Source organism: Saccopteryx leptura, chromosome 2, assembly GCF_036850995.1.
Source record: "Saccopteryx leptura isolate mSacLep1 chromosome 2, mSacLep1_pri_phased_curated, whole genome shotgun sequence".
NCBI classification, from domain to species: Eukaryota; Metazoa; Chordata; class Mammalia; order Chiroptera; family Emballonuridae; genus Saccopteryx; species Saccopteryx leptura.
In genome coordinates, this window is record NC_089504.1 from 130,526,369 (window position 1) to 130,549,386 (window position 23,018).

Genomic DNA, 23,018 nt, shown 5'->3' on the forward strand with positions numbered 1-23,018 from the left:
GCAAAACTTTTTATTTTCCCAAACTGAAACTCTGTATCCATTAAACACTAACTACCCCCCTCCCCGCCCAGCCCTGGCATCAACCACCTACTCTCTGTCTCTATAAATCCAATTGCTCTGAATGCCTCACATAAGTGGAACTACACAGTATTGATCCTTTTGTAACTGGCTTATTTCACCGAGCATAATGTCCTCAAGGCTCATCTGTGTTGTAGCACATGACATGATTTCTTAACTTCTTCAGAATAAATAATGTCCCATTGTACATCTAGGTACACTTTCTTTAGCCACTCATCTGTGGATGGACACGGCTTGTTCCTACCTTTTGACTATTGTGAGTAATGCTGCAGATGAACATGGGTGTGCTAATATCTGTTCCGGTTGAAATCTCTCTCTTTTAAAAAGAGCAATGCAAATGGGAAAATTCATGCTTTCTGGAGTTATTGTAATTCAAAATCCTAAACCTATATTTTTGGTTTGGAAAAGTAGATATCACAATAAGGGAACTGAAAATTTGAATGAACTATGTTAGGTGATTTTCCCCTAACAATATAAGAAAAGGAAAGCCAAATAACGTTGAATCTTTAAAGAGTTGCTGTGTTCATGTGAGGTGATGATTTAAAATACTTTTTAAAATAAGTGATCACCCCCCACCCCACAGATGAGTGGAAATCATTGGACTGTGGCATTTACAGGCCTAGATGGTGAGATGCCAAAATCCAGGCGACAGAGTACTTATGGAACCTCGAAGGAAAACCTACCTGAGAACCTTGTGACAAGCCACTCACTATAACCATGAGACGAGAGCAATTTGCTAATATTGCTCATTATGCCACTTACGAGAGGAAGTAGTGTACATTTATGTGTCTTTTTGTTTTTTATTTTCATGGTTACCCTAACAAAGCAACAATAGCAATTGGAAATACAAACTCCAGGGCAATGGAGCCGTGAGGTTTTATGGAGGAGGGTGCACCTGTGCAGGTACAGGAGGGTCTTAAGGAGGCTGGTGCTGGCTGGGCCCTGCCATACTGAGGGAGTCCCAAGGTCTTGGAAGGAGGCAGCACCCTGCAGTGAGCCTTGATGACAGCAAGGGGCAGCAGCGAGCAGCTCCCCGGCATTGCGGGTTCTAGTCTGGACGTTGGATCTGAGAAACTGGTCACCCAGTCCAATGACCAAGTGGCATAGAACCCTTGATGAATTATTTTGTTTCTCAAACAAATGGAAGAGGCCAAACTAACCACTAGTGTCTGTCATTTCCTGGCAAAAGCTTGCCATCTTTCATGGTTTAGCTTTATGTTTCTGACAACCCTTGGGAGAAACTATTTCAATGGCATAGAAAAGACTGAACAGAAATACTCTGGTTCCTCGCCCCCTCCCCACCCCCCACCCCACCCCCCATTACCATCACATTCTTGTCCAGGTCTCTGAGTCTCATTTTTATGTCCCATCTATGTATGGATTCATATAGTTCTTAGTTTTTTCTGATTTACTTATTTCACTCTGTATAATGTTACCAAGGTCCATCCATGTTATTGTAAATGATCCGATGTCATCATTTCTTATGGCTGAGTAGTATTCCACAGTATATATGTACCAAAGCTTTTTAATCCACTCGGCCACTGACGGACACTTGGGCTGTTTCCAGATCTTCGCTATTGTGAACAATGCTGCCACAAACATGGGGGTGCATTTCTCCTTTTGGAACAGTTCTATGGTATTCTTAGGGTATATTCCTAAAAGTGGGATAGCTGGGTCAAAAGGCAGTTCGATTTTTAATTTTTTGAGGAATCTCCATACTGTTTTCCACAGAGGCTGCACCAGTCTGCATTCCCACCAGCAGTGCAGGGGGGGGGGGGAGGGGAGGGGCACAAAGAAAACCAGATAGCCCTGGCCGGGTTGGCTCAGCGGTAGAGCGTCGGCCTAGCGTGCGGAGGACCCGGGTTCGATTCCCGGCCAGGGCACACAGGAGAAGCGCCCATTTGCTTCTCCACCCCTCCGCCGCGCTTTCCTCTCTGTCTCTCTCTTCCCCTCCCGCAGCCAAGGCTCCATTGGAGCAAAGATGACCCGGGCGCTGGGGATGGCTCTGTGGCCTATGCCTCAGGCGCTAGAGTGGCTCTGGTTGCAACATGGCGACGCCCAGGATGGGCAGAGCATCGCCCCCTGGTGGGCAGAGCGTCGCCCTTGGTGGGCGTGCCGGGTGGATCCCGGTCGGGCGCATGCGGGAGTCTGTCTGACTGTCTCTCCCTGTTTCCAAACTTCAGAAAAATGAAAAAAGAAAAAAAAAAAAAAAAAAGAAAACCAGATAGAAGGTGGCGGAAGACAATTTGACTTTGGGTGAGGGGTATGTAACATAATCAAATGTCAAAATAATCTGGAGATGTTTTCTCTGAACATATGTACCCTGATTTATCAATGTCACTGCATTAAAATTAATAAAAATATGATTTAAAATTTTTTTTAAAAAACTCTAATTCATGCTTTTTCCTAAAAAAAAAAAAAAAAGAAAAGAAATACTCTGGGATGTTCATGCTCACACTTTGGAACAGGGCTGAGAAATGGGACTTCCACTTTTGACTTTATATACTCCTGTATTAACTTCTCAATGCAAATCATTTTAACTATATTTATTTAACAAAATGTTTAAAATAATGGCAATATTCTATTTACATTTATTACCCCAGGAATAGTTGTAAGGGGACAAGTATTACAAACTTTAGTTCTTTTGTGATGAAAAAATAAATAAATAGAAATTACTCTTGTGCTTCTCAGAGAGAATAAAAAAGATATGAAGATCTCGAGTAATATTTCTCAACTAAGAAAAAAATAAGACAGAGTCTACAAAACTACCCCTACAACACACACACACCTCCGAGTTCCACAAGGGGAAGAGATTCCTGATGTGCCTGTGGACGCTTAGTTTCTTCTCCTTGGGACACCTGGACAGGTAAACACTCCAGGGCTGGCAGACTGCTATTCAGACAGATTCAGCCCTGATGAAGGCAGCCCAGGAAAGCTGCTCCACGGGGAAACAACCAGAACTCCACTTTTGCCCTGTTCTTGCAATGAATCCATCACTTGTGAAGGGAGCTGAGCTCATTTTCAGCTTTCAGGAAGACCAATGAAGTTGGGTCCCTTGATACCTATAAAAGGCCCCTGTGGGCCAGGCACCTGCTGGACCCTGCAGAGCAAAGCAACACAGAGAGGGGCCAGAGCCACGCCAGACCAGCTGGCACAGTCACAGCCTGTCTGTCCTTGCTCTGGGCTTGTGTCGCAGGTCCCCTGTCAAGTGCAGGGATGTCAACTCTGAGGAGGAAAGAGGACAGACATTAAGCCTCCATCCAGAGGTCAGCAGTTTAGGCCATGCTCCTGCAGGGTCACCGGGACCAATGGCAATGAGTGACAGCCCAGACCTCCCTTTCCTCTGGACGGGGCCAGGCCTCAAGCACATAGGCAAAGTTCTTAAAAGCACAGAAGCCCCTGTGACCCTGGCTAAAGTGAGTATGCTTGAGGGGAGCCAGGCTGGCTGTGCTCTTTAAAATCCTGGGGCTGCCTGACCAGGCGGTGGCGCAGTGGATGGAGCATCAGACTGGGAAGCGGAGGACCCAGGTTCGAGACCCTGAGGTCGCCAGCTTGAGTGCAGGCTCATCTGGTTTGACTAAAGCTCACCAGCTTGGACCCAAGGTCGCTGGCTTGAGCACGGGGTTACTCGGTCTGCTGAAGGCCCGCGGTCAAGGCACATGTGAGAAAGCGATCAATGAACAACTATGGTGTAGCAATAAAAAACTGATGATTGATGCTTCTCATCTCTCCTTTCCTGTCTCTCTGACTCTCTCTCTGTCTCTGTAAAAAAATAACTAACTAAATAAATAAAATAAAATAAAATCCCGGGGCTGTGTCCCTAGCGCCCTGCCCAGGGGCCCATCACTCCCGCTAGGAGGGTGCCCCTTCTACACCTCCACTGTCAGGTGACAGCAGCCCTGCCCCGCCACGGGAGAAGGCGGTAGGGGTGGGTGGGATGGAAGATTGGGGCTATTCCCAAACTGGGCGGGGTGGGAGGTGATGCAGGAAGAGAAGTGGGCGCGGGTAGGGATGCAGGTGGGGGCGCTGGAGTGGGTTGGACGTAAGGATGTGGAATTCTGTGCCAGGGGTGCTTACATGGGGAGCTGGAGGCGAGGAGCGGTGGGTGCCGGATCTGGCCGGTATTGGGGTCCACGGTTCCCTGGAGCCGTCCAGCGTGAGCTAGGGTGGAGGCTGGACCATTGGTGACTAGGGAGGGGCGCCGCGCGAGAAGGCGAGGGGGCCGGGAGGGGGCTCGTAGACCACGGGGATGGCCGGGTGGGGGTTGGGGGGCGGAGAAGGCGGGACCCTGGCGCGAGGCGCACCGTGGAGCCGCAGCGAGCTGGTAGAGGTCCAGAGTCGTGGAGCGGTAAGCTATACGCGCAGAGCATGGACGGGACGCGGACCCTGGCTGGCTGAATGGAACCTGCCTCTGGGAATTCTACGTGGGAAGTTGAGGGCGCAGCAGGGCTGGAGAGCGGGGCTCGGGACTTTCTGAGGTCCTTTTGGGATAACTGAGATTCCTGTGCTGCCGGAGGTCCCTGCAGAGTCGGGTTCTCAGCTGAGTAAAGGGTTTCTTAGGGGGTGGCCGGAAGCTGGGGGAAACGCTCTCTGGGGGGTGTGGGGGGGTCTCCTGGGTGGGGGGGGGTCTCCCTGGGGGGTGGAGGAGCAGGACTTGGACGTTTTGAACCCGGCAGGCTCAGGGGACACAGGAGGCTCAGGGGACACAGGCCCGCGGGGAGGGAGGGAGGACACCCCAGGCTGGTCTAGCAGCTCCAGGCTATCTGCACATTTCTCGGTTTTGTTAGCAACGATGTTGCCTCCTACATCCCTATAAGGAATGTTTTAAAAGTAACCCTTTAGCAAGAGTGCCAGAACCTGATTCTTGACCTATATATGCTGGTTACTTTGCGTTCAAGAGTGGAAAACTTGCCTGACTTGACAGTGATCCCTTCTTTCAGAGGCTGTCCTGACTGTAAGTGGCAGGGATGCGCACTACTTGCTTTGCGGTCGGCGCTCTGGACAGAACTCATCCTAAGATGTAGAGATCCTGGGTATGAATTTTTGTGACCTGGGCTTGAGAGACAAGTGGAGTTCGCAATTTTTATCTTATCAAGATATCGCCAAAACATGCCGTTTAAAAATGGTTAAATGCAAACAGCTGAGACGTGAATTCTGCGTTGGTTTCCAGGTGGCAAGGATTTAAAATGATGATGACACAATGTGTGTGTCGCTTCACTGGTAGTCCATCCCTGTGCGGTGGGGAATGTTGCGAAACAGATATTAAAGATTAGAGAGGAAAAGGGGGATTGCTTTCCCTCAGGTCAGTTTGTTCAGACAACCATCAGCTAATTTGGCCCATATTGTATGGGCGCAGCAGTTCAGTTCATGTTTAGAAGGTGTTATTTCTGCTTTACTGTTATAACTACCAGACTGTGCTGTGTAAGGTAGCCAGCAAAGGTTAACTGGCTCAAAGCTGTCTTAACAGCATTAAATAAAATTTATGTATTGCCACTGACCAGGCAGTTGCGCAGTGGATAGAGCATCGGACTGGGATGCAGAGGACCCAGGTTCGAGACCCCAAGGTCGCCAGCTTGAGCGCGGGCTCATCTGGTTTGAGCAAAAGTCCACCAGCTTGAACCCAAGATCGCTGGCTCCAGCAAGGGGTTACTCGGTCTGCTGAAGGCCCGTGGTCAAGGCACATATGAGAAAGCAGTCAATGAACAACTAAGGTGTTGCAATGTGCAATGAAAAACTAATGATTGATCCTGTGTGTCCCTGTCTATCCCTCTCTCTGACTCACTCTCTATCTCTGTAAAAAATAAATAAATAAATAAATAAATTATGTTTTGCTAATGAGAAAGTGAATTTTGACCCAGTTTCCTTGAATATTACTTATATTTTAAGTGGTATTCATTTTCTTTTTTAAATAATTTTTTTCTAGTCTTCAATTAAAGTTGATGTACAATATTATATTAGTTTCTGGTGTACCATCCAGTTATTAGACACTTATGTAACTTATGAAGTGATCATCTCAATAAATCTAATTATTCATTTCACACCATATATACTTATCACAATATTGGTGTGCATTTTCTTAACGAAAATAACTTTTACACTGTACATTTGAAACTTAAAATTAATTCTCTGTATTTATCACAGCCATTTTATAAAACCTCATTCACTCAAAGAATTTAACCAATAATTAGTGTTTAGGATATTACTATTCTTGAAATGCACCTAAGAGAGAGATGAAATAGAACATAGAATTTTTAGGATTTTACATCAGTATTGCACATAAGTACTTTAGTAAACACATAGCTTGTGTAATGTACTAATATATACTTTTCTAATATTTTAATTTATTGATTTTAGGGAGAGAAACGTCGACTTGTTGTTCTACCTCCTTAGGCTTTCACTGGCTGATTCTTATCTGTGCCCTGACTGGAGATGGAGCCCACGACCTTGCTGTATCCGGACAACATTCTGAACAACTGAGTCACCCGGCCAGAGCAATATCATCAGAGCATTCTAAACAGTGGCAAGGCCTCTGAGAAACATTTGCACTGTACCAAAATTCCGGGTCTAACTTGATTATTGTACAGTCTCTTTCATCCCTCCCCCCTCCACTAGATCATAGCTATTACCAACACTGTGTAGCACTTGTCATATTATTTTGATTTTGATCCGTTTTTTTACAAGTCTGCCTCTCCCCGAGATTGTGAACAAACCTCCTGAGGGTAAGCACCATATCCTAGTTACTTTGGTATCAACAGTGCCACAGACATAGGTGTTGATTAATGTTTCCCCAGTTCAAGAGGGAAAGATATCCAATACATGTGACTGTACACAGCATACATGTGTCTCTAAAAACAGTATGTTTTTGCAATTTCAATAAAATTATGATAAAATTTAATCTTAATTTTTATTCTTACAGTGATGGGAAATTCTTCATCATGATTACTAGGTTAATACTCTACTGCTTGCTTTGTAAAATCTCTGCATCTTCAAAGGTGTAACTTGGCAGTGGTTAATGTCAACAGTTTCTTCACTCTTACAATTTCTTTAATTTGAAGACTTAGTGGTTTGCTTTAAATTTGCTGTTAACAAACTAGTGAGGCTATATGTAAAAATCACTTAATGTTTTTCATTCAGTCTGCCTGATTATTCCCATAATTTATTGCTCATTTATTCATAAGACTCAATTTCCTATAGACTTTAAAATGATTTTTTTTTTTTTTTACAGAGACAGAGAGAGAGTCAGAGAGAGGGATAGACAGACAGGAACGGAGAGATGAGAAGCATCAATCATTAGTTCTTCATTGCGCGTTGCAATACCTTATTTGTTTATTGATTGCTTTCTCACATGTGCCTTGACCGCGGACCTTCAGCAGACTGAGTAACCCCTTGCTCGAGCCAGCGACCTTGGGTCAAAGCTGGTGAGCTTTGCTCAAACCAGATAGCCCACGCTCAACCTGGCGACCTCAGGGTCTCGAACCTGGGTCCTCTGCATCCCAGTCCGACGCTCTACCCACTGCGCCACTGCCTGGTCAGGCGAAAAATGAATTTTTTATCATAGGATGTACAAGAGATTACTGGTTATATACTAATAGAAATAGAGTTGAATAAAAAAATTTAAATTATATGTATACTGTAGAAAGTTATTTCTGCAAACACAGAAAACATTTTGACATGTGATTTGTGTCAGGAATATAAATAGAGGAATAAAATACCATAGTTATAAGGCTGAAAAGTTTTTGTTCACTAAGCAAGAGTAAAGATAATGTCTGAACTGTTGTTAGCATTTTACTAATATTTAACAATTTTAAATACTCTGGACTGGAAAAAAAAAAGTCAAAAGCTTAAAATGTAGTCTAACCAATGTTTCCAAACATGTTTTAAAATGTGGTAGAGAAAGATAACTCAAAAGGTAACTATTGTCATCTGAACAGTCAGCCTGGTGTGTGACCCCAGGCTGACACGTGGAAGGAGAAGCTACACTGAGCAGCTTCAAAACTGCTGGGTGTGTAACCTTAGATCACTACATCCTCTCTGGCTCCATTTCCCAATCTATAAAACAAGGAGGATAAACTAGACCACTTCTAAGGTTCTTCTAGTCCTAAACTGCAATGATGCCATATTTCTTCCATGGATCAGGAGAGAGATTCTGAAAGGATGGGATTTGGGTTTATATAGAGACATCACCTTTTAGTGACCATGCTGTGTTTATAGAGTCAGTGCTCTTTAGACTGGCTTATCTTGTGTTGCCAATATGACAAAGTTCTGTTCGGAGCAGTGGTTTGCCAATGTAAGCCTATAATTTTCTTTATTGTAATTTACTCTTGCCTCAGCAACCCTTCAGAAAGTGATATACTAGTAAATTCATTTTTATTTTTATTTTATTTATTTATTTATTTATTTTTACAGGGACAGAGAGAGAGTCAGAGAGAGGGACTCTCTCTAGGAACAGACAGGAACAGAGAGAGATGAGAAGCATCAATCATCAGCCCTTCACTGCGAGACCCCAGTTGTTCATTGATTGCTTTCTCATATGTGCCCCGACCGCGGGCCTTCAGCAGACTGAGCAACCCGCCCCCTGCTCGAGCCAGCGACCCTGGGTCCAAGCTGGTGAGCTTTTTGCTTAAACCAGGTGAACCCGCGCTCAAGCTGGCGACCTCAGGATCTCGAACCTGGGTCCTCCACATCCCAGTCCGATGCTCCATCCACTGCACCACCGCCTGGTCAGGCAGTAAATTCATTTTTAATTTAAGAATAGTGACTTTTCTTGCCCTGGCCGTTTGGCTCAGTGGTAGAGCATCAGCCTGGCGTGTAGAAGTCCCGGGTTTGATTCCCGACCAGGGCACACAGGAGAAGCGCCCATCTGCTTCTCCACCCCTCCCTCTCTCCTTCCTCTCTGTCTCTCTCTTCCCCTCCCGCAGCCGAGGGTCCACTGGAGCAAAGATGGCCCGGGCGCTGGGGATGGCTCCTTGGCCTCTGCCTCAGGCGCTACCGTGGCTCTGGTGCAACAGAGTGACGCCCCGGAGGGGCAGAGCATCGCCCCCTGGTGGGCAGAGCGTTGCCCCTGGTGGGCGTGCCTGGTGGATCCCGGTCGGGTGCATGCGGGAGTCTGTCTGATTGTCTCTCCCCGTTTCCAGCTTCAGAAAAATACAAAAAAAAAAAAAAAAAAAAAAAGAATAGTGACTTTTAAAAATTATTCACTTATTAAAACTTTGAAGACTAATGTTGAAGTATGTTCAAATCAACACATCAATGAAATGTCTAAAGAAAATGTTTAAATAAGTGAAAAATTCTAATGGTCTTTGGAAGTCTTCAGAGAAGTCACTTAAAAAGGGGGGGTGAGGAGGAAGGAGACTGCAGGGAAGGGGCTAAGGAGGAAGGGAGTTGTGGAGGGGGCCGTGTATGTGTGTAAGGGAGGGGGGGGGGGGGACGGGACAGCTGGCAGCAGCCCAGAAGCAGAACTTGTCTATTTCCTTTGTCAGAGTTGAAAATTTTTAAGTCATTATTTCATCTAGACCATGGTTCTAGATTCATGTGACAGTGAGTCACTCACATCTCCATTGTGTGGTTCAAAGTTATCTCAAAATGTTTTATCTAGCCCTGGCTGGTTAGCTCAGTGGCAGAGTGTCAGCAGGATGTCCTGGGTTCAATTCCCCTTCAGGGCACACAGGAGAAATAACCATCTGCTTCTCCTCCCCAAGTCTTCCCCGCACCCACACTCACCTTCTCTCTCTTTCTCTTCTTCTCCCACAGACATGGCTCAGTTGGTTTGAGTGAGTTGGCCTCCAGGCGCTGAGGATGTTTCCCATGGCCTCTGCCTCAGGCACTAAAAAAAAAAAAGGCTTGGTTGCTGAGCAATGGAGCAACAGCCCCAGATGGGCAGAGCATCACCCCCTAGTGGGCTTGCTAGATAGATCTTGGTCTGGCATATGTGGGAGTCTGTTTCTCTGCCTCCCCTTCTCTCGCCTAAAAAAAAAAGGTTTATCATTTTATTTCTTCCATGTGAAATTTAGGTACAGCTTGTCAAGTTCCACAAAAATCTGAGACATGGTTTGGATTGGATTGTGCTCAGTTGATAGAACCAAATTAACTTCTTTTTCTTTTTTTTTTTCTTCTTTTTTTTCTTTTCTTTTCTTTTCTTTTTTTTTTTTTTTTTACAGAGGGAGAGACAGACAGGGACAGAGAGAGATGAGAAGCATCAATCATCAGCTTTTCATTGCAACACCTTTGTTGTTCATTGATTGCTTTCTCATATGTGCCTTGACCGTGGGCCTTCAGCAGACTGAGTATCCCCTTGCTTGAGCCAGTGCCCTTGGGTCCAAGCTGGTGAGCTTTGCTCAAACCAGATGAACCCACACTCAAGCTGGCGACCTCCAGATCTTGAACCTGGGTCCTCCGCATCCCAGTCCGACGCTCTATCCACTGCGCCACCACCTGGTCAGGCCCAAATTAACTTCCTTTTTTTTGTTTTTTGTTGTTGTTTCTTTCACACCTAGTAACCCTGATCACAATCAAAATATGAACATATACATCGGGGTCAGGAAACTTTTTGGCTGAGATAGCCATGAATGCCACATCTTTTAAAATGTAATTCCAGGAGAACCACACAACAACCAGTGTACGTTAAGCATTATCCAATAAAAATTTGGTGTTGTCCTGGAGGACAGCTGTGATTGGCTCCAGCCACCTGCAACCATGAACATGAGTGGTAGGAAATGAATGGATTGTAATACATGAGAATGTTTTATATTTTTAACGTTATTATTATTTTTTATTAAAGATTTGTCTGCGAGCCAGATGCAGCCATCAAAAGAGCCACATCTGGCTCACGAGCCATAGGTTTCTGACCCCTGATATACATCATCTCAAAAAATTCCCTCCTGCTTCTTCCCAGTCAGTTGTCACCCTGCACAGGCAAGGACTGTTCTGATTTGTAACACCATAGATCAGTTTGCTTATTCCTGAATGCCACATACATGAAATCAGATAATATGTCATCTTCTGTGACTGGCTTCTTTTGCTCAGCATAATGACTGAGATTTATTCCAGGTTGTTGTGTTGTGGTCATAGAACTGCATTCCTTGTTATTACCGAATAGTTATTTGAACACACTATAATTTGTTTATTCTTTCTCTTATAACGGACATATGGATTGTTTTCCATTTTAGTCTAGTATGAGTAAAGCTGCCATGAATATTCTTGAACAAATCTGTATGGGTGTGGACGTATGTTTTCATTTCTTAGTAGTAAATACCTGAGAGTGAAATTACTGGGTCAACAAATAAGTATATGTTTAATTATATAGAAAACTGCCTAAATTGTTTTCAAAGTTACTGTAACATTTTATATCCCCACCTTCAATATATGAGAATTCCAATTGTTCCACATCCTCACCAGACACCTGACACTGTCAGTTTTGTTAATGTTAGCCAGTGGGTGTGAAGTGGTATCTCAATTTAGTTTTTTGTTTTTTTTACAAATTAACTTCTTTACAATAGATTTTCCCACCACTAAGCACCACATGTCCCCTGATGAAGAGCTTCTGTTTGACCTTCATTGGTGCTCTAGGCCAGTAGTCTCCAACCTTTTAAGGGCCATGGACTAGTTTAATGTCAGAAAATATTTTCACGGACCAGCCTTTAGGGTGGAATGGATATTTGTATCACGTGACTGAGACAAGCGTCAAGAGTGAGACTTAGATAGATGTAACAGAGGGAATCTGGTCATTTTTTAAAAATAAAACATCGTTCAGACTTAAATACAAATAAAAACGGAAATAATGTGAGTTATTTATTATTTTTCTGCGGACCGGTACCAAATGGCCCACGGACTGGTACCGGTTCGTGGCCCGGGGGTTGGGGACCACTGCTCTAGGCCACTGCCCTGAAAGTCTCACACACTTTTCTTTCCTTAGATTTATTCCTAGGTACTTAATCATTTTTCTAATTTTTTGTTCTAAATTGTTTTTGTATTATAATTCCTGGTCATTTGTCATTGGTACTTAAGAACATTAAATATTTCTTTGTTTTTCCTGACATCTTATACCCAGAAATTACATACATAAAATATACAAATCCGAACTGCACAGCTTGATTAATATTTACGTGTGCATGTATACACACCCATGTAACCCGTGGGCATCTGAGGAGCCAGGGGAGGAGAATATGGAGAGGCCTGTTTGACCCTCGCTGTTTGTACCATCTGTAGGATGCTGGAACACGATTTTTGGATGTCCTCTTCATTCTGGAATTAAAAAGAAAAAGGAAAGATTTAAATCTGAAACGAATGCTAGCTCTGTCTCTGGGTTAACGGCCTCCCCTGGCTCACTGCTCACACCTGGGCCAAACATACGCTCCTCTTCCCCTTCTGCTCCCAGTTCTCCTTCTCTCATCCCCTCCCTGGGGCCTGTTCCCACCCCTGGGACCCTCCCTGCTCAGGCCCTGCTCACCGAGGAGTCAGACTTGCTGATCTTGATGATGTAGTCGATGACTGAGTTCCCCTTGGGCAGGTCCAGGTAGTTGTACTTTCCCAGCTTCTCAATGAAGTGCAAGAGGGCTGTCGGCACCTGTGGGGTCACAGAACATTACATGGCAAGACAGGAAAGCAGGTCGGGGACTCCAGTATGGCCCTCATGCTCCAGGTGAGGGCACAGAGGACCAATGTAGGTGAGGGACTCAGTTCTCTTGACTGCAAGCCCAGTGTGACTCCAGATATTGACAGACCACCAGCCACTGAACCTAACCACTTTTCTACTTCACCCTGAAGTTCTAAACCACATCAGCTTCCAGCATCCTTCTAGAGAACTCTGAGCAATTAGCTTGCCCACATCTTCTCTCTCCAGAGATATGAAAATCAGTAGGAGTGTTGAGTAGGGGTAGAATCTGGGCCCAAAAAAGTCCCATGCTCTGGCCTTCCCAGGGCAAACCAGGAACAAATCCCACAAGGCCGGAGGCCCAGCCCTCAGGATTCCAAACTCTCCGTTAACCCTCTGATGTTTGTGGACTTTGTTTTTAGGGATGATGCCACTGTCATCCATCTGGCATCTCAGACCTCTGCTCCCCTGCTCTCCTGTCTCTGTTATCCAAGTTGGAAATCTCTACTGGCTGCAGAGCTTGTTAAAAATATGAGTTTCTCACAGAGTACTGAATCTGTGATGTGGAAGATAAGGTAGCAGAAAACACCCAATCAGAACAGCAATAAGAAAACAGAATCCCCCAAAATGAAGATAGTTTAAGGTGCTTCTAGTATGACATCAAGCCTACAAATATTTGCATCATGGGGATGCTAGAATGAGGAGAGAAACAGCAAGGAATTAAACTTATTTAAAAAAAATAATAATGATGGAAATATTCCCTAACCTGGTGAAGGAAATAAACATCTCAGTCCAAGAAGAACACAATCCCAAACACTATGAATCCAGAGAAGCACAGACCAAGACACATCATAATTAAAATGTAAAAGGTTAACAACAAACAGAGTCCTAACAGCAGCAAGAGGAAAGCAGTTGGTTACCTATAAGGGAGCTCCCATAAGACTGCAACTGATTTCTCAATATAAACTTTGCAGGCCAGATGGGATTGGCAAGAAATACTCAAAGTGATGTAGAGCAAGAACCTACAACCAAAATTACTCTGCCCAGCCAAGTTATCATTTAGACTAGAAGGACAGATAAAAAGCTTTCCAGACAAGAAAAGGCTAAAGGAGTTTATCACCACCAAACCAATGTTACATGAAATGTTAAAGGATCTTCTTTGAGAAGAAGAGGAAGAGAACAAGATTAAAAATATGAATATTTAAAAGGCAATAACTAAATATCTATTCACAATTAGTTTAAATGCAAATAAATTAAAGGCACCAATCAAAAGACGTAAGGTGGTAGAACGGATAAAAACACAGGATCCGTATACATATGCTGCCTACAAAAGACTCATTTCAGATCAAAAGACATACAGAAACTGCGAGTAAAGAGATGGAGAAAATATTTCATGAAAATGAAAACAAAAAGCTGAAGTAGCAATTCTTATACCAGACAAATTAGACTTTAAAATAAAGGCTATAAGGGGAAACATAGACCTAGCAATTATACTTTGGGGTATTTATATGAAAAAACCAAAACACTAAATTGTACAAACACATGCATCCATATGTTTATTGCGGCATGATTTACAACAGGTGCAAGATATGGAAGCAACTGAAGTGTCCATCAAGAGATGAATGGATATGATCTGGGTTGACACCTGGACTCAGGGGCCACCAAAACACCAGCTTACCACTTTTCTCTCATGGAACCCAAAACCAAACTCATTGGAAACATGGCACTGTTGCCTATCAGAAGTCAATTCATAGACTTGCCACTAGAGACACAAAAGATACAAACATTGTGGATGGAGCCATCTATTACTTCTAGGCCAGTGTCTTCTTCACAAACTATGAAATTAAGAATGAGGGTGATAGAACCTTGAATACATAACTCTCTACATTTTCTGAGTATCTAAAAAGACTCCAAAAGTATGATTCTAAGGCAAAGGTGAAAAAGAAATGTAGGCCCAGGCCAGTTGGCTCAGCGGTAAAGTGTCAGCCTAGCATGTGAAAATCCCGGGTTCGATTCTCAGCCAGGACACATAGGAGAAGCGCCTATCTGCTTCTCCACCCTTACCCCTCTCCTTTCTCTCTATCTGTCTCTTCCCCTCCTGCAGCCAAGGCTCCATTGGAGCAAAAGTTGTCCTGGGCTCTGAGGACAGCTCTATGGCCTCCACCTCAGGCTCTAGAATGGCTCTGGTTGCAGCGGAGCAATGCCCCAGATGGGCAGAGCATCTCCCCCTGGTGGGCATGTCGGGTGGATCCCGGTTGGGCGTATGTGGGAGTCTGTCTCTCTGCCTCCCTGCTTCTCATTTCAAAAAAATACAAAAAATAAAAATATTTTAAAAAAAAAGAAAGAAATGGCCTGACCTGTGGTGGCGCAGTGGGATAAAGCGTCGACCTGGGACACTGAGGTCGCAGGTTCGAAACCTTGGGCTTGCCCGGTCAAGGCACATATGGGAATCGAAGCTTCCTGCTCCTCCCCCTTCTCTCTCTCTCTGTCTCTCTCTCTCTCACTCCTCTCTCTCTAAAAAAATCAATAAATAAGATATTAAAAAAAAAGAAAGAAATGTATACACAGGGAAGCACTAGTTTTCCTATTTCTCGAGAACCTGGCTTTTAACTTAACACAATTTATGCCAACCTGTGAACAAACAAAAAGATGAAGCAATATGGGCCTATCTACAATAGCTAAGGCAAGAGTCTGGACTGAGACTGTGTGAGAAAGTTTTCAAGTCTTGGAATGATATACCCAGCAAGTGGTGAACTTGCTTTGTGAAGAGACAATTCATGAACTAGAGTCTTTCAAGGCCTGTACCAAAAAAGGAGCTTGGGCAGATGCTATTTCCAGTGTTTTACAGCAAGACTTACACAGTTACTTGCCTTTCTTTCATAAAGTTTTACAGAGAAGAGAGAAGACAGAAGTAAATGTGTCTTTACTTGAAAAGTTAATTATCAAGAATTGGGGGGGGGGGCGGCTTGGCCATTGGCTGAGCAGTAGAGCATTGGCCCGGTGTGTGGAAGTCCTGGGTTCAATTCCAGGCCAGGGCAAGCAGGAGAAGTGCCCATCTGCTTCTCCACCCTTCCGTCTCTCCTTTCTCTCTGTCTCTCTCTTCCCCTCCCACAGCCAAGGCTCCATTGGAGCAAAGTTGGTCCAGGCGCTGAGGATGGCTCCATGGCATCCACTTCAGGCACTAGAATGGCTCTGGCTGCAGCGGAGCAACGCACTAGAGTGGTCCTGGTGGGCATGCTGGGTGGATCCTGGTCAGGCGCATGCGGGAGTCTGTCTGTCTGCCTCCTCACTGCTTCTCAATTCCAAAAAATTTTTTAAAAAAGAATTTGGGGGTTTGAAAGAATAAATTGTCAAAAGTTGGTTTGAAATTTTCCGCAATATCAAGCTGAGCTTAAAAGTAATAATTAAAAAGTTTCTAACACCAAAAAATAGAAGAAGCGGTACATATATACAAAAAAGTATGGCTCAGCCATAACTGCGTTGTACACCTGAAACAAACATAATATTATATATCAACTGCAATTGATATACAAAATAAAATATTTTTTAAAAAAGAAAACAATATATATATGGCTTCTCAGATCCCATACCAGATGCAGTGTTTGAGGACTTCTCTTCCCCTCCCTCTCCCATCCTCTCTCTCTCTCCCCTGTTGCAGCTAGTGGCTCGTGGTTGGAGATTTGGCCCCAGGAGGGGGTTTGCCAGGTGGATCCCCGACAGGACGCATGCGGGAGTCTGTCTCTATCCACCCTCCTCTCGTTTAAGAAAAAGAAAGGGCAGTCAGACTTAATCCTGGGACCTTGGGGCTGGAGGAACCCTGAAAGTTCACCGAGGGTTAAGGAACCCCAAGTCTGCCTGGTCCTGTTTCTAAAGCAACACCACATTTATCTATGGCACTGGGACTGGTGGTGCGAAAGCAGCAGAGGTAGGGTGACGACAGAGCAAGGTCCTCTGCCTCCACCAGTTGTATTCCAGGAGAAGACAGACTCCAGGAAATAAAGACAGAAGGCTCCCACATCCCAACCTTCCATGCGAGCATCATGAGGAGAAATACTTGAGAGTCACAGAGGAATGATGCAGATGATGGTGGACACAGCAGCCGATGGAAGAGGGGCAGCTGTGATCCCGGGCAGAGCAGCCACCACGCAAGGAAGTTAATGTGTACGTTGTTTCACTTGGGGGATGGGTATTTGTGAGCACAGACTCTGCATGGTGGCAGGGTGCCAGGTGCGTGGCAGCAGATCAGTACCTGCAGGCAGGCAAGAGTGGGGACAGGGAGAAAAAGTTAACTTTCTCATCAGGTGACCGAGCCAAATGATGACTGGAATTCAACCACTTTCTTCTCGCTGGCCAAGGAGTCAGTGGCTGCAGGAGACCGCGGTGCTGATGCAGAGATGAAGGACAAGCAGGAGGATGTGGCGGGGAGCCAGTCTAAGGCGGAGACTGAGGCAAGGCTCCTCCCCAGCCCTATTCCTGCAGCCGGCTGCTTCCCTACTCCCTACTCTGCTCCACCCTGTTCCTTTTGTAAAAACCGAAGAATTTTCAGTGGATTAGACCTTTATTTTTCTATCTGGTTTGACGGTGGCTTTGGGGGAAGAGGGAGAGGAGTAGGCTGGGGGATTGAGGTGGGGGATCATTGTAGGTATTGTCACCTCCTCCTCCCTCCTTCCCCCGTTACACATGAGCGAATGTACATCCATGCACACTCATCAGAATGTTAATTTATTTTGCTTCCTCTTTTGGTTATGCCCATTTTTCACATGGTAGAAGGGGGTGAGCAATAGGAATGTGGGATCAGATGTGAAACCAGGGTGGAGAGGGAGAGCTCCTGGGCGGGCATCTTCCTCCTCCTCCCTCCTTCTCCCCCCTCCTCCCTGTCCGTTTCCAAGCACGTGGCCTCCGTGTGGGTGCTGGGAGCGCAGAAAACCACTGTTGTGCCCGTTACTTCTTTCTGATCTCTTCCTCATCCAGATGGTGTGGTTGATGATTTCTTATGGGGTCATGGTGACCAACCCCTGGGTCCCCTTCCAGTATTTCCTCTCCGATCTCTTTCTCTTCTCAGCCAGGTCATGTCCCCACCCCCCATCAGCCTCTTCTCTGCATATTGCTGAAGGTCCAGGCTCACCTCAAGTCCTGTACTTGAGCAATAAAGTGGAAACAATAAAAACTGAGTGTCAGGCAACCTTTTTTGTTTTGGCCTTAGAGGGTGGGCATGCATGCCTACATTGTGGAGGACAAATTAAAGGAGTCACCCACCACATCTCCAGTCCTGCTTAAAATGCAGCACCTGATAGAGAATTGGTGGTTGAGCCGGGAGCAGCGCTGCCACGCAGGGCCTCCTGGGCTCTGCACAGGCGGCTGGCTCCAGGGCCGCGCTGAGATCCTCCACGTGTTTCCACACTCCCCGCAGCAGTCGGGCAGTTTCTGCCAGCTCTGGTTCTCTTCCCAAACAATAAGGACGTGGAAAACTTCTAAAATACAGGGGCCACTTATGTTTAGTTTGAAGTTAGACTTCTCTATCTGCCTAACTAATCCCATAGAAAGAACAGGCTCCCTTGGTTTCTTAAAAGGAAAAACCTGCCTGACCTGCAGTGGTGCAGGGGATAAAGAGTCGGCCTGGAATGCTGAGGTCGCTGGTTTGAAACCCTGGGCTTGCCTGGTCAAGGCACATACAAGAAGCAACTACTATGAGTTTCTGCATCCCACGCCTTACCCCGAACCCCCCCCCCCACACACACACACTCACCCTATTTCTCTCTCTCTCTCTCTCTCTCTCTCTTTTCTCATAAAAAAGGGTAAAAATCCCTGATGTCACTAAAAATTCTGTCACAATGAAGAGGGAAGAACAGTCCTCAAAGCCAGAGAACACAGGCATGTAGACTCACTTTTCAGTTTCCTTCTGGGTTCTAACATGAAAAAACTGCTTTTTTCCAACTGTCTGACCCTTCACTCCTGTAACATGGGCCCTGGGAGAGACCACGGGGCACAGGCAGCTATGCTGAGCCTTCTCCTGAACTCGGCTGCATGCCGGGGCCTCCATCCATGCTCCTCTCCTCTGCTGTGCGGGCTGTTCAGTAATTCCTGCACAGTGACAGAGCTATCTGCTTCCCCACATGCCTGTAAGCCAGGGGTCCCCAAACTTTTTATACAGGGGGCCAGTTCACTGTCCCTCAGACCGTTGGAGGGCCAGACTATAAAAAAAACTATGAACAAATTCCTATGCACACTGCACATATCTTATTTTAAAGTAAAAAAAAAAAAAAAAGGGAACAAATACAATATTTAAAATAAAGAACAAATAAATTTAAATCAACAAACTGACCAGTATTTCAGTGGGAACTATGCTCCTCTCACTGACCACCAATGAAAGAGGTGCCCCTTCCAGAAGTGCCGCGGGGGCCGGATAAATGACCTCAGGGGGCCACATGTGGCCCGCGGGCCATAGTTTGGGACCCCTGCCTGTAAGCGGTCCTTCCAGAAGAATTTCCTCCACAATTTTACTATGGAAAATAAACTTACATGTAAAAAAGTTACACCAAGTCACACAATATGACTGGTACTGGAGCCAGAACTAAAATGTGCTCGTCTCCGTATCACCCCTTCCTCTCTTGCTGGATTCACATCACCATCCTGGGCTTGGAGCTTATGTCAGGGTTTTGTGGGGGTTTTTTGGGTTTTTTTTGGTATTTCAAGCTTAGACGTAGCCCTGCAGCCAACGATAACAGCTAACCCTCATCATGCACAATGGAAGCCTCGCACTACTCCAAGAGCCTCATACGGAGTGACCGTCATCTTCACAACCGTCCTACAAAGGAGGGACCACTTCATTTTACAGATGAGAAAACCAAGTCTCAGAAGTTAATGCAAAGATCTTCCTGGAATGTGAGATCTCTTGAACAAATCTGAAGTTGGCCCCGAGGTTCATGTGACGCAGGGCAAGTTGAACCTTTCTCCTGAACCGCAAAAATACGGAGATGGACAAAGCGCTCCTGAGGGTCCTTCCAGCTCTGAGTGCTTCAGTAGCAATCCCTAGAATTTAAAACAATCACTTCTGTAGCACCCTGCAGCTGGACAAGCCTTGGTTTATGTGACATTATCGTCCTGTGAGGATGTTTTATTAAAGTGGCCAGAAGTCTAAGTTAAAAATAAACCCACGACCCACTCCACTCTGCTCTCAGTGAATGCTCACATTCATTTAACAGGTTGTTGCACCTTCCTCATCAACACTGAAGTCTTTCTCTATGGAGAGAATGTGCTCAAGTGACAACCAGTAGCAATCAGTACTTTTAGCTGTTAGTACAAGTTTGCAAGTAGTGTCTGGAAAATTTTAAATAGAGTTTAGACCTTAGCTGGGTTGCTCAGTTGGTTAGAGTGTCATCCGGATATGCTGCAGTTGCAAGTTAGATCCCCTGTCATGGCAAATACAAGAATCAAACAATGAATGCATGAATACTTGGAAAAACAAATTGATATTTCTTCCTTCTCTCTCTCTACAATCAATTAATGTTTTCAAAAATTTTACTAATACAGCTTGACCAGTGGTGGCGCAGTGGATAAGAAATGACCTGAGATGCTCTGGTCCCAGGTTTGAAACCTTGAGGTTGCCTGCTTGAGTGTGGGCTCATCCAGCTTGAGCACAGGCTCAATAGCTTGAGTGTAGGGTCATTGGCTTGAGTGAGGGATCATTGACCTCATCCCATGAGCCCAAAGTCTCAGGCTTGGCATGGGGTCACTGGCTCAGCTGGAGCCCCTGGGTCAAGGCACATATGAAAAGCAATCGATGAACACCTAAAGTGCCACAACTACAAATTAATGTTTCTTATCCCTCCCTGTCTCTGTCTCTCTGTGCCCAAGTGGTTCAGGGTGTTGACTCTGGGAAGACTGCCTGGGCTCCATCTGGCCTCCCCATTTGTTTGCTCTGTGTCTTTGGGAAAGTTACCTACCTTCTCTAAGCTTCAGTGTTTTCATCTATAGTATGGTGATAATGATGGTACCTTTCTCATAGGATTGTTCTAAACGTTAAAGGACTTAAAACTTGCAGCGGAATTACCGTTCCTGGAATGTAGTCAGTGTGCAGCAAATGTTCGCTCTTGATAACTTCTCTGCTCATTTGCTGCCTATGGTGTTCCTCCACTAACCTGCTATCAGGAGTTACAGAAAGTGTTAGGTGTCCCTTTTGTGTGTATTTGTGCTAAACATACCCAAGGAGCACATAAGCAAGAGGACACAGGCCTTCAAGAGCTGTCAGTTCCAGATTATGGCCACCCCATGCCCAGTGATCGACATGGATGTCAAAAACTGTCCACCAGAAATGTTTGTGTCTCTTCACCAGGACTGTGGCTGCAGTTTGCCTTTCTCTCAGGAGAGTGTTGGGCTTTTAGCATACTTTAATTTTCTTCCCTGGTACAGTATTTGCCACCTATAGACAGTTTCATGGGATGAGGAGAGGGCAGGAAGACCATCTCCTGGACAGAGATGGTGAGTTGGTTGAGCGTGGATATGGGCCTTCCAAGTGTCTGAGGGAGACGAGGATGCCTCTCAGGGGCCCTCCAAACCAGGTTCCAGGTCAGCCCATTGATCTCCCATCATATGTCAACTTGCTGGACCCTGGGACGTACTGAAGCTGTGTACAGCGTGTTTCCTGTTCTCAAGGATCTTGCAGTCCAGAATGGGAGAGCAGTAAATGTTGGTTGTTTCTTAACTGTTTAGCATGAACTGTGTGGGCATCTCAGGATCTGGAGAAGAGAGAATTAAGTAAGAATAGATGGCACGTTTATCAGTCTGAACTCCCCAAACCAGTTTAAGCACAAAGTAACCAATCAGTAGAGGAGGTTTCAGAGCTGAAAGGTGTAAATCAGTGGTGCCCAACCTTTTTTGGGCCACGGACCGGTTTAATGTCAGAAAATATTTTCACAGACCGGCCTTTAGGGTGGGACGGATAAATGTATCACGTGACCGAGACAAGCGTCAAGAGTGAGTCTTAGACGGATGTAACAGAGGGAATCTGGTCATTTTTTAAAAATAAAACATCGTTCAGACTTAAATATAAATAAAATAGAAATAATGTAAGTTATTTATTCTTTCTCTGCAGACCGGTACCAAATGGCCCACGGACCGGTACCAGTCCGCGGCCCGGAGGTTGGGGACCACTGGTGTAAATGATGTCGTCAGGACCGGGCTCTGCTTTCACTCCATCCTGCTCTCTGCCTGTGCATAGGCCCCATCCCCAGGTAGGTCTTGCTCTCGCGGTGGCAAAGTCACAGCAGTAGGGTCAAGGCTCCTAGATTCAAGTTCAGGTCCAGCATTTCATTGGACGTCCTACTCGCCCATTGGATCAGCCTGGTTCTCCTGTCTGTGCCAGAGCCAGCTGCTGTGGTGAGAGGGGCGTGACACACTGCCTGGTTCAGAGCTGCTCACCTGCATTACCCTGGGCCCTGGGTCTAGCCCCACCTGAAGTCCAAGGATGAGTCTATAGGAGTGATGGTTTCTGCCATGAAAACTGGGGCTGATACCTGAATAAGGAAATAGTGGACAGTAGTGAGGAGAACCACCTGCCTGTACTCGTGGTCAGAGAAGTCCTCCTGAAGGAAAGGGTGTGAACTAGGCCACAGCAGGGGCAGGCTGCGGTGAGACAGGACAGGGCATGTGGGCCTGAAGGCCATCTGGTGGGGTCTGGATATGTGTGTCAAAGGCTCCGAGGCTGGAACATGGAGCACGGTGTGTGCCAGCTCCCAGAGCACAGACAGTGCTGCCTGTCCCATACATTCATCTCTGCCACGCAGGACAGGACAGGGTGTGAAAAGTGAACCTGCCATGCGTCTGTGGATCTCACTCTCCCCTCTGGTCGCCCATTGGGAGCTTGCTTCTGGCTGAGGCTCTGCAGAGCTGTGGGAGTGCTCCAGGGCAGAGGAGTGGGGGTGCTGGGGGAGGGAGACGGTGGGATTGTAAGTCAGGGCTCATGGGGGCTTCTCTGAACAAGGCGGGACTGTGAGCTTGATCCAGGGGTTGTAGGGAGCCTGGATAGGCACTTGAGCAGAAAGTGATGGGACAGAAAAGTTCTGGGAAGGTCTGTCAGGCAGTGGTCACAGAGTTGACAAGAAGGGAGAGAATGGATTCCAGGGACACCTGGAAGCTGTCTGTACAGTCAGGGCATGGGAGGAATAAGGCTGCAGTCCACGGGAGGTACAGGCAGGGAGGACTGGATAAGGGACATTTCAAAGGGAACAAAGACAACATGACAGAATGGGGAAGAGCATGAGGGTAAGGGAGGGGTCAGGGGTGACTGGGGCCAGGGTGGGGAGTGGCTGTAGCCTCTTTCTTCCATGCCCCCTCCCCATCCTGGAGCAATGAA

The 23,018-nt window shown here is 45.9% G+C and overlaps 1 pseudogene; it reads left to right on the forward strand.

Annotated features, from left to right (window-relative positions):
- Positions 1-13,198: 13,198 nt before the first annotated feature.
- On the forward strand, positions 13,199-21,884 carry LOC136391524 (actin-related protein 2/3 complex subunit 3-like; annotated as a pseudogene).
- Positions 21,885-23,018: the final 1,134 nt, after the last annotated feature.